Here is a 12520-nt window from a genome sequence, read left to right as displayed (position 1 = left end):
TACACTGTTGTCCATAATCTACTTTGTTTTAATTGTCTTAGAATAAAAAGGTTTCCCATTTCCCCCTGCTACAATGAGACATGACCTACCCCATACAAGGGAGGCAATGATGTAGTGGTATTATCGCTAGACTATTAATCTAGAAATTCAGCTATTGTTCTGGGGATCCAGGTTTGAAACCGCCACAGTGGTGGAATTTGAATTCAGTTAAAAAACTATGTGGAATTAAGAATCTACCGATGATCGTGAAACCACTGTCAATTGTTGGAAAAACCCATCTGGTTCGCTAATGCCCTTTAGGGAAGGAAATCTGACTTGGTCTGGCCTATGTGTGAATACAGCAATGTGGTTGAGTCTCAACTGTCCTGGGAGTTGGAATCAATGGGTGCTATTCTGGTTGGCAGTTGGTAACTAGTGGAGTGCTGCAGGGATCGGTGCTGGGGCCTCAACTGTTTACCATTTACATAGACGATCTGGAGGAGGGGGCTGAGTGTAGGGTAACAAAATTTGCTGATGAAACGAAGATGAGAGGAAAAGTGAATTGCGTGGATGGCGTGGAAAGTCTGCAGAGAGATTTGGATAGGCTGAGTGAGTGGGCGAGGACCTGGCAAATGGAGAATAACGTTAGCAAATGTGAGGCTATCCACTTTGGTAGAAATAATAGCAGGAGGGATTATTATTTAAAGGGTGAAAAGCTGCAGCATGCTACAGTGCAGAGGGACCTGGGGGTCCTTGTGCACGAATCGCAAAAACCCAGTCTGCAGGTGCAGCTGGTGATCAAGAAGGCAAATGGAATGTTGGCCTTTATAGCGAGGGGGATAGAATATAAAAGCAGGGAGGTCTTGCTGCAACTGTACAGGGCACTGGTGAGGCCGCAACTGGAATACTGTGTGCAGTTTTGGTCCCCGTATTTGCGAAAGCATATATTAGCCTTGGAGGGAGTACAGAGAAGGATCACCATGCTGATACCGGAGGTGAGAGGGTTAGCTTATGAAGAGAGATTGAATTGACTGGGTCTGTACTCGTTCGAGTTTAGGAGGCTGGTGGGGGGATCTTATAGAGACTTACAAGATAATAAAGTGGCTAGGTAGGATATAGATAGAGAGATTCTTCCTGCTTAGAAAGGGTAGCAGAACTAGAGGGCACAGCTTCAAAACGGGGTTTGGGGGGGGGGAGCGGGGAGAGAAAGCAGGAAAGTGGAACTGATTCACTTCAGATCAGCCATGATCTTATTGAATGGCGGGGCAGGCTGAAAGGGCTAGATGGCCTACTCCTGCTCCTATTACGTTCTTACGTCCTCGATGGGCAATAAATGTTAGCCAGCCAGCGATGCCTATGTTCCACGCTGGCAGGAAACCGGCGGGCGGGGTGGAGTGCGCTGCTGATGGGATCAAAGAATCCCACTGGTGTGAATAGCTGAAGAATCCTGGCCTTTGTGTTTTGTGAAAGTGTATTTTGTTTTCTACGTGTCTCTGCAGCCTTGACCTCCAGTCTCTGATTTATTATTCTATGTTAATAATATTACTGTCTCTACCTAAAACAAAACCAGTAGTGAGGAAAGGCCAATCATCCCATTGAGGCCCATTCCATCCACCCATCCATGTCTGTTATATCAGAATCTAAACCTTTTCCACCTCCAACTTTGACTAGCCATCTTTTCTTTCCTTTAGCTTTCTGAGAATGGAGACTGAAAAGTTAACAACACAAAATTAATACATGCTGGCCCTTCAGCCCTGTTAATCTATGCTGGTGCTTTCACTCTGAGCTTCTTTTCACATTATCAATATATCTTTCTGTTCCTTCCTCTCTCTCTCTCATGTTGTTTCTGCTTCAGCATTTGACCAAGTGGTTAAAGACACTACCTGAAGCTGCTTTTCAAGTTACTGTCTGCAACACATTTGTACCATCTTTTCCTATGTAAATGCATGCAGATTAATGTTGTTAATCTCTCAATCATTCCCCTCCTAGTCCTCCTTTTAAAAAGAAATGGCAAATTACAAAATCTACTGACTTCCCAAGACTGCCATGTAACCAGGATTCTGGTTTAACACAAGCTCCTAAATAATCATGGCAAAACTCCACACTCTAAATGAACAGCAGATCAGCTATTTATAGTATTCTGTCTGTAGAACTGAGTAAGGTTATTTTTGGCCAGATTTACAGAAGTTGGTATCTAGGCCCCTGTTTTATGTTGAATGAATGTTTTCATTGAATGTTATTCATTAGTGGTTTTCTTTTAGTTTTTTGGGATTGCATTCTGCTGTTCTGCCAGTTCTTCTGTTGAGATCAGAAGCTGTGCTTATTTGATTACCTGTGATTAGAGCCATTGGCTTTGTGCAGTTCTGTTTCCATTGCATGGGGTTTCTATGGAAGACCTATTCGAGCACACAGTTGCAGGATTGAACTGTCACAGGAAACAAATGATTTCCAAGATTCAAAGAAATGCTGGATTTTTTTGAGTAAGTGCCAGCAGTCAGCTTAAACTGAGAGTAGCATGCAGATTGGAGTGCGGAGACTGTTAGCACAAGTGTAAAGCTTAGAACTGATTGGGGTGGCACAGTGGTTAGCACTGCTGTCTCACAGTGCCAGGCACATGGGATCAATTCCTGGCTTGGGTCACTGTCCAGAGTCTGCACATTCTCCCCATGACTGCATGGGTTTTCCTCTGGACTAGGCGTATTAGCTGTGTTAAATTCTCCCTCAGTGTACCCAAACAACTGTCAGAGTGTGGCGACTAGGGGATTTTCACAGTAACTTAATTGTAAGCCTATTTGTGACACGAGTAAATCAACTTAACTTTAACAGGAAACACATGGAATACAATGTGGGCAAATGTGAAATTATCCATTTTGGCAGGAAGAATAAAAAAAGAATCTTATTGCAGATCTCAGAAGTGCAGAAGGATCTGGATGTCCTTGTGCATGAATCACAAAAGGCTACTATACAAGTAGAGCAAGTAATTAGGAAAGTTGATAGAATGTTGTTATTTATTGTGAGGGGAATTGATTACAAAAATAGGGAGTTTATGCTTCAGTTGTACAAGGCACTGGGAGACCACATCTGGAGTATTGTGTATTGGCCTCCTTATTTAAGGAAAAATGTAAGTATGTTAGCAGTTTAGAGGTTTGCTAGTCTCATGAGGAAAGGTTGGAGAGGTTAGTTTTGTATCTACGAGTTTAGAGGGGACTTGGTTAAAACCTTTAGGTTTCTGAGGGGTATTAATAGGATGGCTGTGGAGAGGATGTTTCCTCTTGTGGGGGAATCTAGAACTAGGGGTCACAGTTTAAAAGTAAAAGGGTCACTCATTTGAGACAGATGAGAACTTTTTTCTGTGAGGGTTGTAGTCTGTGGAGCTCCCTTCCTCTAAAGGCAGTGGAAGCAGAATCTTTGAATATTTTTAAGGCTGAGCTAGATAAATTCTTGATTAACAAGCGGATGAAACGTTATTGGGGGTTAGGTAGGAATGTGGGGTTGAGATAACAATCAGATCAACCATGATCTTATTGAATGGTGGAGCAGGCTCGAGAGGCGGAGTGGCTGACTGCTGATCCTGATTCATATATTTGTTAACAATAAGGACAAAGACCTTTCATCAGAGCCCAGTATTTTGTTTTGCCTGTCATAATGCCTCAGCATGCTACTGCCTTGTACTGCATTTAAAATCCCTGTGTCTATTGCATAGAAATCTATAAATTCCCTACTCCTTTCCACAATGAAAACAGAAAATGCTAGATATGTTCAGCATATTAAATTCTCTCTGTGTACTCTGAACAGAGTACACAGAGAGAATTTATTCCGATGGTCAAAAAGGATAGTAGGAGGAGAGGTAATAAGCCGTGGATAACGAAGGAGGTGAAGGAAAGTGTTAAATTAAAAGCGGAGGAATTTAGAGTAGCTAAGAGTAGTGGGCGAGAAGAGGATTGGGAGAGGTTTAAATGTCAACAAAGATTGACAAAGAAGCTGATAAAGAAGGGTAGGAGAAACTATGAAGCTGGCTAGCGCTTAATATAAAAAAGGATAACAAGAGTTTTTATAAATATATAAAAAGGAAGAGGCTGGCTAGGGTCAATGTTGGTCCTTTAGAGGATGAGAAAGGGGACCTAGTGGTAGGGGATGGGGATATGGCTAAGGTATTGAATAACTTTTTTGTTTCTGTCTTCACGGAGGAGGACGTGAATAATTTGCCGGGTGTTAGCGATGGAAAGGTGGTAGGACTGGAGGGTCTTAATGACATTACTGTTACTAGAGAGGCGGTGCTCGACAGACTGGAGGGGGCTGATTGTGGACAAGTCCCCAGGAGCGGATGGAATGCATCCGAGGGTTCTGAAAGAAATGGCGGAGGTGATAGTGGATGCCTTGGTGGTTATTTTCCAGACGTCACTGGATTCCGGGGAAGTGCCAGATGATTGGAAAACGGCTAATGTTACGCCGTTATTTAAGAAGGGTGCCAGGCAAAAGGCGGGGAATTATAGGCCGGTTAGTTTAACGTCTGTGGTAGGTAAAATGTTAGAATCTGTCATTAAGGAGGAAATTGCGAGGCATCTTGAAGGGAATTGCTTGATAGAGCAGACGCAGCACGGTTTCCTTAAAGGGAAGTCGTGTCTGACAAATTTACTGGAGTTCTATGAGGATGTGTCTAGGGCGGTGGATAGAGGAGAGCCGGTGGATGTGGTCTTTCTAGATTTTCAGAAGGCGTTTGACAAAGTACCTCACAAGAGGTTATTGCAGAAGGTCGAGGGACATGGAGTTGGGGGTAGGGTGTTAGCGTGGATAGAGGATTGGTTGTCAAGTAGGAGGCAGAGAGTGGGGGTCAACGGGTGCTATTCGGATTGGCGGATGGTGACTAGTGGAGTGCCCCAGGGGTCGGTGCTGGGGCCCTCAGCTTTTTACCATTTATATAGATGATCTGGAGGAGGGAACCGAGTGTAGGGTGTCGAAATTTGCTGATGACACCAAGATTGGGGAACAGCAAATTGTGCGGAGGGTGTGGAGAGTCTGCAGAAGGATCTAGATAGGCTGGGCGAATGGGCCAGGAAATGGCAAATGGAATTTAATGTTGGCAAGTGTGAGGTGGTCCACTTTGGTAGGAAGAATGGTAGGAAGGACTATTACTTACGGGGCGAAAAACTGCAGCAGGCGACGGTGCAGAGGGACCTCGGGGTCCTTGTGCATGAGTCGCAAAAACCCAGCTTGCAGGTGCAGCAGGTGGTCAGGAAAGCGAATGGGATGCTGGCCTTCATAGCGAGGGGGATTGAATATAAAAGTAGGGAGGTCTTGCTGCGGCTATATAGGGCATTGGTGAGGCCGCAGCTGGAGTACTGTGTGCAGTTTTGGGCGCCGCACCTGCGCAAAGATATTTTGGCCTTGGAGGGAGTGCAGAGGAGGTTTACTAGGCTGATACCGGAGTTGAGGGGGTTGAGCTATGAGGAGAGGCTGAATAAACTAGGCTTGTACTCGTTAGAGTTTAGAAGAATGAGGGGAGATCTCATTGAGACGTATAAGATGATGAATGGGATGGATAGGATAGAGGTGGAGAGACTCTTCCCACTCAAAAAAGACAGTAGGACTAGGGGGCACAGCCTCAAGATAAAAGGGGGGCGGTTTAGAACGGAGTTGAGGAGGAACTTCTTCACTCAAAGGGTGGTGAATCTCTGGAATTCTCTGCCCGTTGAAGTGGTGGAGGCTGCCTCGCTAAATATTTTTAAGACGCGGGTTGATGGGTTTTTGATAAGAGAGGGGATTAAGGGTTATGGGGAGAGGGCGGGAAAGTGGAACTGAGCCACGACAGATCAGCCATGATCTTATTGAATGGCGGGGCAGGCTCGAAGGGCTAGATGGCCTACTCCTGCTCCTATTTCTTATGTTCTTATGAACAGGTGCCGGAGTGTAGCACCTAGGGGATTTTCCAGTAACTTCATTGCGGTGTTAATGTAAGCCTAATTGTGACACTAATAAATAAACTTAAAAACAATTCAGGCAGCAGTTTCTGTTTTTATTGTACATTTCCAGCATCTGCAGTGTTTTGCTATCCTTTTTCTGTCTATGGTTTGCAAGGGTTTTTTTTGTAGCTGGCTGTTATCAGAAGAGGTCAAGGTTGAACCATGCAACATTCGGGCCTGGAATTCCAGTCACCTAGAATTAAGGATCTATCTACAGGACACTGCCATGTGCAATCCTGGAGAAACATCATCGGTACTTAAAGAAAAGACTATTTCTGTCATTTTCATTTCGCTTTCCAGTTGGTGTAGGAAGGCAATGCGTCACAAGGAAGGATGTGTTGGCCAACGAATGGCTGGAGTGTGGGGGCAAGTCTTGTGATGGAATACATCTAATCATGGTTGGCAATCCTAAGTGCACCTTGAATGCTGGCTCTCATACTGGTCACTGTGACTCAAGGTGTTTGCTCAAATTCTGGAAACAGTGCAGAGAAAAAGTCACGCTGTTAATCTCTTGTGTCAGGGGTCTGATTGTGAAGGAAGGCTAGATAGAGAAACTTGGGCCTTTCATCTTGGAAAGGAACAACTTGACATTCTGCATCCCATCTGGGGTACTGCATTAAGGTTTTGGGCACTGCAGTCTGGAATTATGTACAAAATAGATTCACCAGAACAATACTGTACTGGAGCAAAGAGGGTAAATTATGAGGACTGATGGTATAAACATGGCTTCTATTCCCTAATATAAGAACCAGGAGCAGGAGTAGGTAATTCAGCCCCTCAAGCCTACTCCACCATTCAGTACAATCATGGCTGATCTTGTTCCACTTTCCTGCCAGTTCTCTATAACCCTTCATCCCACTGCTAATTAAAAACCTCTATCTTCTCAAATTTACTCAATGTCCCGGAATCCACTGCAGTCTGGTGTAGTGAATTCCACAGGTTCACCACCCTTTGAGAGAAGTAATTTCTCCTCATCTGTTTTAAATCTGCCACCCTTATCCTCAAACTATCACCTCTTCTTGTAGATTGTCCCATAAGAGGAAACATCTGCCCTGAGTCTATTTTTATCATCTCATATACCTCTTGTTCTAAACTGTAGAGAATGTAGGCCTTAACTGCTCAACCTGTCTTCATAAAACAAATCTCTCATCTCCGGAATCGATCTAGTGACCTGCCTCAGTGCCACTGCATCCCTCCTGCAATAAAGGGAGCAAAACAGTACACAATAGTCTAGGTGGCATCTCACCAATGCCTTTTATAGTTGCAGCAATACTTCCTTACTTTTATACTCTCTTCCTCTAGCTCTGAATGCCAAAATTCCGTTTGCTTTCCTTGTTACTTACTTACCAGTTTTCTGTGATTCGGGTGCAAGACACACAGATCCCTCTGCACCGAAGCACCCCAAAGCCTCTCTGCTTAAATATCATTTGTCTTTCCATTTTTCCAACCAAAATGGATAGCTTCACACTTACCCACATTAAGCTCCACCTGCTACACTTTGTCCCATCCACTTAACCTATCTATATCTATTTAAAAATTTTAGTTCCTCATTGCAAGTTACTATCCCATCTGTTTTAGTTTAATTTGGCTATCCTGTATCCGAGTCGTTAATATAGATTGTAAATAACTGGGGCCCCAGGACCAAACCCTGTCACACCCCACTCATTACACCTTGCCAACCAGAAAAAGACCCATTTTTCCCAGCTCTCCGTCTTCTTTCGGTTAGCTAGTCTTTTAAGTTAATAAATTATCCCCTAACCCCATGTGATCTTACCTTGCCTATTAACCTTCTGTGCGGAACCTCCTCAAATGCCTTCCTGAAGTCCAGATATACTACATTTACAGGATACCCATTATCCACTTTGCTTATTTCATCTTCAGAGATCTTTAGCAAATTAGTCAAACACAATTTACGCTTCATAAAAACATGCTGACCCTAATGGATTGTGTTTTGACTTTATAAATGTCCTGTTATTACTTCCTTAATAATGGATTCTAACAATTTTCCAACAATAAATGTTAAACCATCAGATCTATAGTTTCCTATTTTTTGCCTCCCTCCCTTCTTGAGAGCATTCCATTAGCATTTTTCCAATCCACTGGAACCTTTCCCGCGTCCAGGGAATGTTGGAATTTTTTTTTTAAAGTGTATTTATTAGTGTCACAAGTAGGCTTACATTAACACTGTAATGAAGTTACTGTGAAATTCCCCAAGTCGCCACATTCCGGCACTTGTTCAGGTCCACTGAGGGAGAATTTAGCATGGCCAGTGCACCTGACCAGCATGTCTTTCAGACTGTCGGAGGAAACCGGAGCACCTGGAGGAAACCCACACAGACATGAGGAGAACATGCAGACTCTACACAGACAGTGACCCAAGCCAGGAATCAAACCAGGGCCCCTGGCGCTGTGAGGCAATAGTGACACTGTGTCACCCATCTCGTAATCTAACAGCAATTTAGAATAAGTCATTCAAATTATCAGTTCTTTACCAACTAATATAATACTGTTTTCCTGTGCCGTCACTCCAGATTGTTTTCCAAACTCAGTCCGCTGCCCTGGTAGAGGGGCAGGTCCAGCTGTCTCCGTTCCCAGAATGCGAGTGATAGCCCCGAGCCTTGCACTGTGTTTATACTCTGCCCCAGTACAGGCGCAGGTCCAGCTGTCTCCAGTCCCAGAAGGTTGATTCTCTTGAGTATAGAAGAGCAAGGAGTGATCTAATCAAGGTGTGATTTGAAATATAATCATGATTTGATAGGATAAATACAGAGAAACAGTTTCCTCTGGCTAGATAATCTCCAGAACAAGGGGATGTAATCTTAAAAGTAGAGCAGGAAAATCAAAGAGGATGATTTCCATACAAATGGAATTCTCTTTCCCCTTGATCATGGGTCGATTGAAATTTTCAAGATGTGGATAGAGAGTTGATTTATTATTGTCACATGTATTAGCATACAGTGAAAAGTATTGTTTCTTGTGCGCTATAAAGACGAAGCATACTGTTCATAGAGTACATAGGGGAGAAGAAAAGGAGAGGGTACAGAATGTAGTGTTACAGTCATAGGTAAGGTGTAGCGAAAGATCAACTTAAGGTACATCCATTTCAAAAGTCTGACAGCAGCAGGGAAGAAGCTGTTCTTGAGTCAGTAGGTACGTGAGCTCAGACTTTTGTATCTTTTTCCCAATGGAGGAAGATGGAAGAGAGAACGTCCGGGATGCTTGGGGTCTTGATTATGCTGGCTGCTTTTCTCAGGCAGTGGAAAGTGTAGACAGAGTCAATGTTTGGGAAGCTGGTTTTAAGTTTTTAAGTTTATTAGAGTCACAGATAAGCTTACATTAACACTGCAGTGAAGTTATTTTGAAAATCAACAAGTTGCCACACTCTGATGCCTGTTCAGGGACACTGAGGAAGAATTTAGCACGGTCAGTGTTCCTAACAGTCTTTGGACTGGGGAGGAAACTGGACAACCTGAAGGATACCCTCACAGACATGGGGAGAAAGTGCAGACTCCATACAGACAGTGACCCAAGTCAGGATTCAAACCCAAATCCCTGGTGTTGTGAGGCAGCAGTGCTAACCAGTGGTTTGTGTGATGGACTGGGCTACATTCACGTTCCTTTGTAACTTCTTGGCCTTGGGCAGAGCAGGAGCCATCCTAAGCTGTGAAAGATCCAGAAAGGATACTTTCTATGATGCATCCATAAAAGTTGGTGAGAGTCATAGCTGACATGCCAAATTTCCTTAGTCCTCTGAGAAAGTAGAAGCGTTGATGGGCTTTCTTAACTATAGTGTCAGCATGGAGGGACCAGGACAGGTTGGTGATCTGGATATCTAAAAACCTGAAAGTCCTCACCATATCCACTTCGCCACCGTTGATATAGACAGGGATATGTCCTTCACTATGTTTCCTGAAGTCAATGACCATTTCCTTTGTTTTACTCGACTAAAGTAAAAGAAGTTGATGCAGCCTAATATCAGGAAGTACTGCTTTAAAAGCACTTGATCGAATGCTGCCATGGGTGTTTCTAAATGTATTTAATTTACGATGAGTTCAATGGTTTCCTCATCTATAATTATCCTCTGATTATACAGTTAGACCACACCTTAGGAAGGATATATTGTCCACAAAGAGAGTGCAGCATTGATTTACTAGAATGATAACTTTATCCTTGGAATTTTAGGTATGTAGTTACATAAATCTGGTTACATTCCCTGAAATTTAAAGGGATAAGAACATAAGAACATAGGAGCAGGAGTAGGCCATCTAGCCCTTCGAGACTGCCTCGCCATTCAATAAGATCATGGCTGATCTGAAGTGAATCGGTTCCATTTTCCCGCTTTCTCCCCATAACCCTTAATTCCCTTGTCTATCAGAAATCTATCTACCCGTGACTTAAATATATTCAACGAGGTAGCCTCCACCACTTCAATGGGCAGAGAATTCCAGAGATTCGCCACCCTTTGAGTGAAGTTCCTCCTCAACTCCGTTCTAAACTACCCCCTCTTATTTTGAGGCTGTGCCCTCTAGATCTATCCTTTCTGAGCAGGGAGAATCTCTCTACCTCTACCCTATCTAGCCCCTTCATTATCTTGTAAGTCTCTGTAAGATACCCCCTCAGCTTTCTAAACTCTAACGAGTACAGACGCAGTCTATTCAATCTCTCTCCATAAGCTAACCCCCTCATCTCCAGTATCACCCTGGTGAACCTTCTCTGTACTCCCTCCAAGGCTAATATATGCTTTCGCAAATACGGGGACCAAAACTGCACACAGTACTCCAGATGCGGGCTCACCAGTGCCCTGTACAGTTGCAGCAAGACCTCCCTGCTTTTATATTCAATCCCCCTCGCGATAAAGGCCAACATTCCATTCGTCTTCTTGATCACCTGCTGCACCTGCAGACTGGGTTTTTGCGATTCGTGCACAAGGACCCCCAGGTCCCTCTGCACTGTAGCATGCTGCAGCTTTTCACCCTTTAAATAATAGTCCCTCCTGCTATTATTTCTACCAAAGTGGATAACGTCACATTTGCTAATACTATACTCCATCTGCCAGGTCCTCGCCCACTCACTCAACCTATCCAGATCTCTCTGCAGACTTTCCATGCCCTCCATGCAATTTGCTTTTCCATTCGTCTTCGTGTCATCAGCAAATTTTGTTACCCTACACTTCGCCCCCTCCTCCAGATTGTCTATTTAAGTGGTAAATAGTTGAGGCCCCAGCACTGATCCCTGCGGCACTCCACTAGTCACCAACTGCCAACCAGAAAAGCAGCCACTGATTCCAACTCTCTGCTTCCTGTTAGATAACCAATCCTCAATCCACACTAACACCTTACCCCCAACTCCGTGCACCCTAACCTTCTGCAGCAACCTTTTGTGAGGCACCTTATCAAACGCCTTCTGGAAATCCAAAAACACCACATCCACTGGTTCCCCTTTGTCTACCGCACTAGTCACATCTTCATAGAAATCCAATAAATTCGTTAAACACGACTTCCCCTTCACGAATCCGTGCTGTGTCTGCTTGATCAAACCATTCTTTTCTAGGTGTCTTGCTATTTCTTCTTTGATGATGGATTCTAGCATTTTTCCAACTACAGACGTTAAGCTAACCAGCCTATAATTCCCTGCCTTTTGTCTGCTACCTTTTTTAAACAGCGGGGTAACATTAGCTGTTTTCCAATCTTCCGGCACTTCCCCAGAGTCCAGCGAATTTTGATAAATAATTACTAAGGCATCTGCTATTACTTCTGCCATTTCTTTCAGAACCCTGGGGTGCATTCAATCCGGTCCCGGAGACTTGTCTACCTTCAGTCCCATTAGTCTGTCAAGCACTACCTCTTTAGTGACAGTAATTGCATTAAGGACCTCATCTCCTACCATCCTTCTATCTTTAATATTCAGCAAGCTGGTGCGGCCGCACTTGGAGTATTGTGTGCAGTTCTGGTCCCCACATTATAGGAAGGATGTGGAGGCTTTGGAGAGGGTGCAGAGGAGGTTTACCAGGATGTTGCCTGGTATGGAGGGGAGGTCCTATGAGTAGAGACTGAGGGATTTGAGGTTGTTTTCGTTAGAAAGAAGGCGGCTGCGAGGGGACCTTATTGAAACATATAAGATGATTAGAGGTTTGGATAGGGTGGACAGTGATGGCCTTTTTCCTCGGATGGAGAAAGCTAGCACGAGGGGGCATAGCTTTAAATTAAGGGGTGGTAGTTATAGGACGGATGTCAGGGGTAGGTTCTTTACCCAGAGGGTGGTGAGGGTTTGGAATGCCCTGCCTGCTGCAGTTGTAAATGTGCCTAGTTTGGGGGCGTTTAAGAGATCCGTGGATAGGTTTATGGATGGAAAGGGTTTGGTTTAGGTTAGAGGGTCATTGTTTTTTAACTGGTCGGCGCAACATCGTGGGCCGAAGGGCCTGTTCTGCTCTGTATTGTTCAATGTTCTATGCTCTATTAAGCTATTTGTGTCCTCCTCCGTGAAGACCGACACAAAAAACTTATTTAAAGGGTTAAAAGTACTGTCAGTTTCCAAGATATTGAGGGATTTGACAGAACAGTAGAGACTATCTCTACTGTTAT

The 12520-nt window shown here is 44.0% G+C and overlaps 1 protein-coding gene across 1 annotated transcript in view; it reads left to right on the top strand.

The window, feature by feature from the left end:
• The window catches only part of lin9 (lin-9 DREAM MuvB core complex component), a 128008-nt gene that overhangs the window by 52042 nt on the left and 63446 nt on the right, over positions 1 to 12520 (top strand). The gene's annotated exons all lie outside the window — the stretch shown is intronic.

This window comes from Carcharhinus amblyrhynchos, chromosome 7, assembly GCF_965287045.1.
Source record: "Carcharhinus amblyrhynchos chromosome 7, sCarAmb.v2.hapA, whole genome shotgun sequence".
In the NCBI taxonomy this organism is placed as follows: domain Eukaryota; kingdom Metazoa; phylum Chordata; class Chondrichthyes; order Carcharhiniformes; family Carcharhinidae; genus Carcharhinus; species Carcharhinus amblyrhynchos.
This window is presented reverse-complemented; position numbering and strand designations above follow the sequence as displayed.